Below are 5167 nucleotides of genomic sequence, written 5' to 3'. Positions count from 1 at the left end.
ATCCTAGGAATCCTGTTGTCCAGGAATGCCAGGAATATCCCAGGATGTCCTGGCATCCCAGGAAGTCCTGTTGTCTGGAATACCAGGAATATCCCAGGATGTCCTGGCATCCCAGGAAGTCCTGTTGTCCTGGAATACCAGGAATATCCCAGGATGTCCTGAAATCCCAGGAAGTCCTGTTATCCTGAAATGTCCCTGGAAGTCCTGTGATCCCATGAAGTCCTGTTTTCCTTTATTCCAGAAGGTCTTCATGTCCCTGCAGAAATCCTACAAATTTCTTGATGTACTATGAGGTGTGGCCAAGTATGAACCAGAGCTTTATTTAGGAAAAAATAAAATGATTGGAATAATAAATTAAAATCATATGAACACCCATCAAACCACAGGGATAGATGCACAGATATTACAAACTCAGAATGATCACAGTGTAAAATGCATTCTCTATTTGAATGCATTTACAATTGTTTGTTAGAGACTGAAAAAAAAAGAACAATAAGATTTTCTTTAGATTGTTATTGGTGAGTAAACAGTTAATCCAGTATAACAGTTCAGTAAAAACAAGATAATTTTTCAAGAAATATTTGTTTGCCTCCCAACTGTTACAGTAGCCTTGCAAAAATTCTGAAATGCCATAAAATAAGGGCCTTAACTGGAGGTAAAAGCACTGAACCATACCATTCAACTAATGTACACAACTATCTGACCACTGTAAAATGTGACCTATCAAGGGCCATAACTCTGCTGAAATTCACAGACTTGAACATTTCTATGATACCTATAACTAGGCTTAGCACTGATCAATCATGTAGGGTTTTGTGGAAATCCACATAAAATTTGACAAAGCAAGGAATATAACCCTGCCAAAAATCATTAAACCAAAAAAAAAAAAAAAAAAACCTGATGATATGTACAACTAAGCTTGGCAATAATCACTCTTCCCGTCTCTAGATTTGCCATGGAATTCTATGGAAATCCATGGAAAATATTCCATGGAGTATTCGGACTGCCAGTTTACATAATCTTTTTATGAGAAAAAAAAATACGAAAAAAAAATCCGTGGAGTTCCATGGATTTCAATGGAATGTCACAGGGTTCCGTGGAAATCCATGGCTTTCCATGGAAATCCACGGCTTTCCCTGGTACACCACAGATGACCGCAGAAACCAGTGAAATTCCATGGCAATCCGTGGAGTATTCGGACGGCTTGCCATGGCAAATAACTGTGGAAATCTGTGGAAATACCATGGAAACATGTTGGTGACAGAACTGGAATGAAATGAAAATCAGAAACCATTATGCATGTCACATCTTAATTTATAATTTCATAATAGTCTGTAGTATAACAAAACTGCTTATGAATTTTGACATTTCTTCACTAGGTGACAGAAAATGGAACAAGCAATATGGAGCTAAAATGTCACCAGTTTCTATACAGATCCACTGTCACTGTAGTATGTCAATGTTTTCCACTGTTTGTTATAATTCAGTATAGTCTGTATAAGATAATACCATCGCTTTCAACTAAATGTAACTATTGGTTGAGAAATTTTCAATCACTGTTCGCCACCATCAGTGTAAAATACCATGTAGTTTTCATTAACCATCACAAAGCCATCATTTGCCATCAGTTGCCTCACTGCATTAACCTGTTGAAATAATAAACCAAGAGATATTAAACCAATTAAACCATAAAAGCAGTTACTTCATTAGTTTTGTCCTTAATTTCAAAATTTAAAATGGTATTCAAAGTAGTGCATCTTTATCATACAGGCAACACTGCAGATTTAAGCAAGTAATAACATTACTTATTATATTTTCAAGAAAATGTATTTTTCAATTTGATTTCAAATGTTGGTAGAATAAGGTTCCAAAAAAAGGCATGCAGACAGATATTCAATGTTTTGGGGTAGTGATCAGTAGGTTCAACTTATGCATTGCTATTATTGTATAAATGGTGACCTAATTTAAATTCTACCAGTTACCTGCACTAACACCGAAAGTTGTGTTGAATGCCAAGTGATAACTTAATTTGGTACTTTTTTAATCATTTAATAAAATATTGGTCTGGACTTGATATAAGGGGAGATAATTATAAAACCTGTCGTGGGTTCTGCTTGAAATTATAAAGTTGATCCATTCAGTCGTGTTCCGAAAAAATTGTCAGTTGCCCACTTTTAATCAAACATAGAACAATGGTAGTGTGTACATGTATTTATAATACTATAGAAATTACTTACATGTCTTTGAATTGTTGGATGGAGCCTTCTTTAAACACAATACATTGGGTCACTAAACTGAATTATCTCCATTCATTCATTCATACTGTATGCTGTTTATATACTCCTGAAAAACAGATATAGTTTAAAACCTAGATGTCCATAAAAAAAAAAATTGGTTTATTATTTATTAGGTATGTCAATGACCTGAAATTAAAACTTAGTATAATACATCATGATGAATAATGGGGCCAAAAATATCTTATCAGCAGCTTTTTCCAGATGTTGCAAATTGAGGGTTACATATTAATCAGCATAAATACCTGCACATTTAACAAAATTTCTAACTTTACCCTTGGATAAGATTATATAAAAATTTTGTTTTTGAATTTTGGTACACATTTAAAACATACAAATGTTGTAATACTGTGAATTTAAGTGTATAATATTAACTTTTTATTTTATTTAATTTCATGGAAAGTTTGATATTACATTAACAAAAATATCTTTTTATGAAATAATCTCCCTGAACATCATAAATATATTATTATGTACTAGTATTCTGTAAGACTCCTCTAAAATGAACTCATACATCTGTACATTATAACTAATTTTCATTTACTTGTACATTCCAGTTTATATAGTGTTGAAAAGAGTAATTGTTAGACTTAGATTTTCATTTTAGTAGGCTCTTTATAATTTAATGTTGGAGCCAAGGGACTAGACATCAACTTCACTGAAAGATTCTATCTTTTTTTTGTAAAAATCATATTAATATTGAAAACAACTAGGAAGTTGAATATATCAGAATTCAAAAGAAAAAGTAATAGTACCTATTTAAAATAACAAATAGCTGCTTAATATGTGTATTATTGCTAAATTTTCGAAACAGTGTTAAACACTTTCAATAAAGAGCATGATCATCGATTAATAACAAGTAAATAATCCATAAACATTTCTTTCTACTAAAAACATAATTCTCATTACCTTAACATAAATGAGCCCGCCCGCTTAGCTCAGTAGGTAAGAGCGTTGGTCTACGGATCGCGGGGTCGCGAGTTCGATCCTCGGGCGGGGCGTATGTTCTCCGTGACTATTTGATAAACGACATTGTGTCTGAAATCATTAGTCCTCCACCTCTGATAATTCATGTGGGGAAGTTGGCAGTTACTTGCGGAGAACAGGTTTGTACTGGTACAGAACCCAGGAACACTGGTTAGGTTAACTGCCCGCCGTTACATGACTGAAATACTGTTGAAAAACGGCGTTAAACCCAAAACAAACAAACAAACTTAACATAAATGTGTGCAACACCAATAAACCAATTTAATAACAGGTTAAAAACACATACTATAATTCTCTGAATTTACTTAGTAAACAGTGGTCAGCTGACTGGTAGCATTGTTTACCCTGTAATACAGAAGAGCCACCTGTGGAGATAACTCTTCTGGCTTAAATTTGATTGACCCAATTGAATATTTTCATTTAAAAAGTATCCAATTTTCCTTTTAGTAAATTAAAAGCATTATAAACTAGAAATTGCAGCTGCTTAATAGAACTTTGCAAAACAAAAGCTGTTAAATAAATGAACAAAAATATATATGAAGCAAAATCATTTGTTGCATAACACAATGAAATCTAAGCCACCTGCTTCCAGTTTGAATCCATTTACTAGTTTTGTTACATTGCTATAGGTATTCTACATTGCTGTTGGAAAATCATGAATAAATTTTATGAACTCACCTGGTGTATTCTTTTAGTTATTGCTAACTTCCAAGCTGCATGTAAACACAGTAAAATAACTCCATCCTGCTCTCAAACAAAGAACTTCCTGTGTAGATTTGAAACTTAGATATTCTTGGGCAAATGTGTCATTTACAGTCAGCTATTGGAGGATACATCTGGGATGTTAAAAATATTTTGTACCACAGGTTGATTTTATTCCACTTACATACTCATTATTTTTGAAGTTTACCCTGATATTAAACAGAAAAAAAGTTCAGGATTACTTTTTGAGGTACAATTACAGCCCCCAGAAGTAGTTCACAGACTTTATTTTCATTGGTTGATCTCTTATTATGAGTTTCTAAATATAAAGCAGACAAGATCTTATCATGCAGACTGGGATAATCTCCTGTTGTGAGACAAGCAACAGGTACACTACAGAAGATTAAAAGAACCAAATAATTTATTACTTGATTAACTAAGAATCCCTTGGCCAGGTAACTTTTAATGAATGTTGGTGTAAAGAATTGTAATATTTAGTGCTGTTCTTTTTTGGTGTTATCCTAGGAGAAAAAGTCATGATATTTCAATATTTTTTTTAAAGATTAGTTCAAAATGAATCTATCTGCAAGGTGAGTTTATATGACAAGTTGCATTACAATAAATGTTCTACAGTAAAACCTGCTTTAGCAGTCACCTCTATTAAGCAGCCAACCTGTCTTAGGCAGCCAGTGTCTCATTTCCCAAAATGGTTATTCATGCTATAAATTACCTGCATTAAGCAGCCATCTGCCATAAGCAGCCACGTTTTCCTACTGCCTTGGCTGGCTTCTTAAGACAGGTTTTACTGTAATTCCATTAGTTGTTTTACCTATCTAATTAAGTTGGTTGTAGTTATTGGTCATAAAACATGCTAAATCCATTAAAATATTCTGTGTTCACAAGAAATACCTCCAAAAAAATTCTAAGACCACAGTTTCCATCAATTTCTATCACAAAAATTTTCTAAGTTATTTTCTATGCTATTTTCCATCCCATAATTTTACTAAGTCCAACTTTCCATGGCAAAAGCTCCTGTTTCCGTGGAAATTGATCAATATTTCAGCTGTAATCCATGGAAATCCATGGCAAACTTACTGTTCCATTCACTGTCCATGGAAAATTTCAATATTCCACGGATTTCCAGGCTTTTTGCCATGGAACTCCATGGAATTCCATGGCAAAAG

At 33.5% G+C, this 5167-nt stretch overlaps 1 long non-coding RNA gene across 1 annotated transcript; it reads right to left on the bottom strand.

Moving 5' to 3' along the window:
* Positions 1-941: 941 nt before the first annotated feature.
* Positions 942-4487, bottom strand: LOC123528718 (uncharacterized). Its single transcript, XR_008366826.1, has 3 exons — positions 3960-4487; positions 2238-2343; positions 942-1646 (listed from the first exon to the last, which is right to left on the bottom strand). It is a non-coding gene; the product is annotated as an uncharacterized LOC123528718 (long non-coding RNA).
* Positions 4488-5167: the final 680 nt, after the last annotated feature.

Source organism: Mercenaria mercenaria, chromosome 13 (genome assembly GCF_021730395.1).
Source record: "Mercenaria mercenaria strain notata chromosome 13, MADL_Memer_1, whole genome shotgun sequence".
Taxonomy (NCBI): domain Eukaryota; kingdom Metazoa; phylum Mollusca; class Bivalvia; order Venerida; family Veneridae; genus Mercenaria; species Mercenaria mercenaria.
The sequence above is the reverse complement of the archived record's forward strand: the minus strand, read 5'-3'. Positions and strand labels throughout refer to the sequence as shown.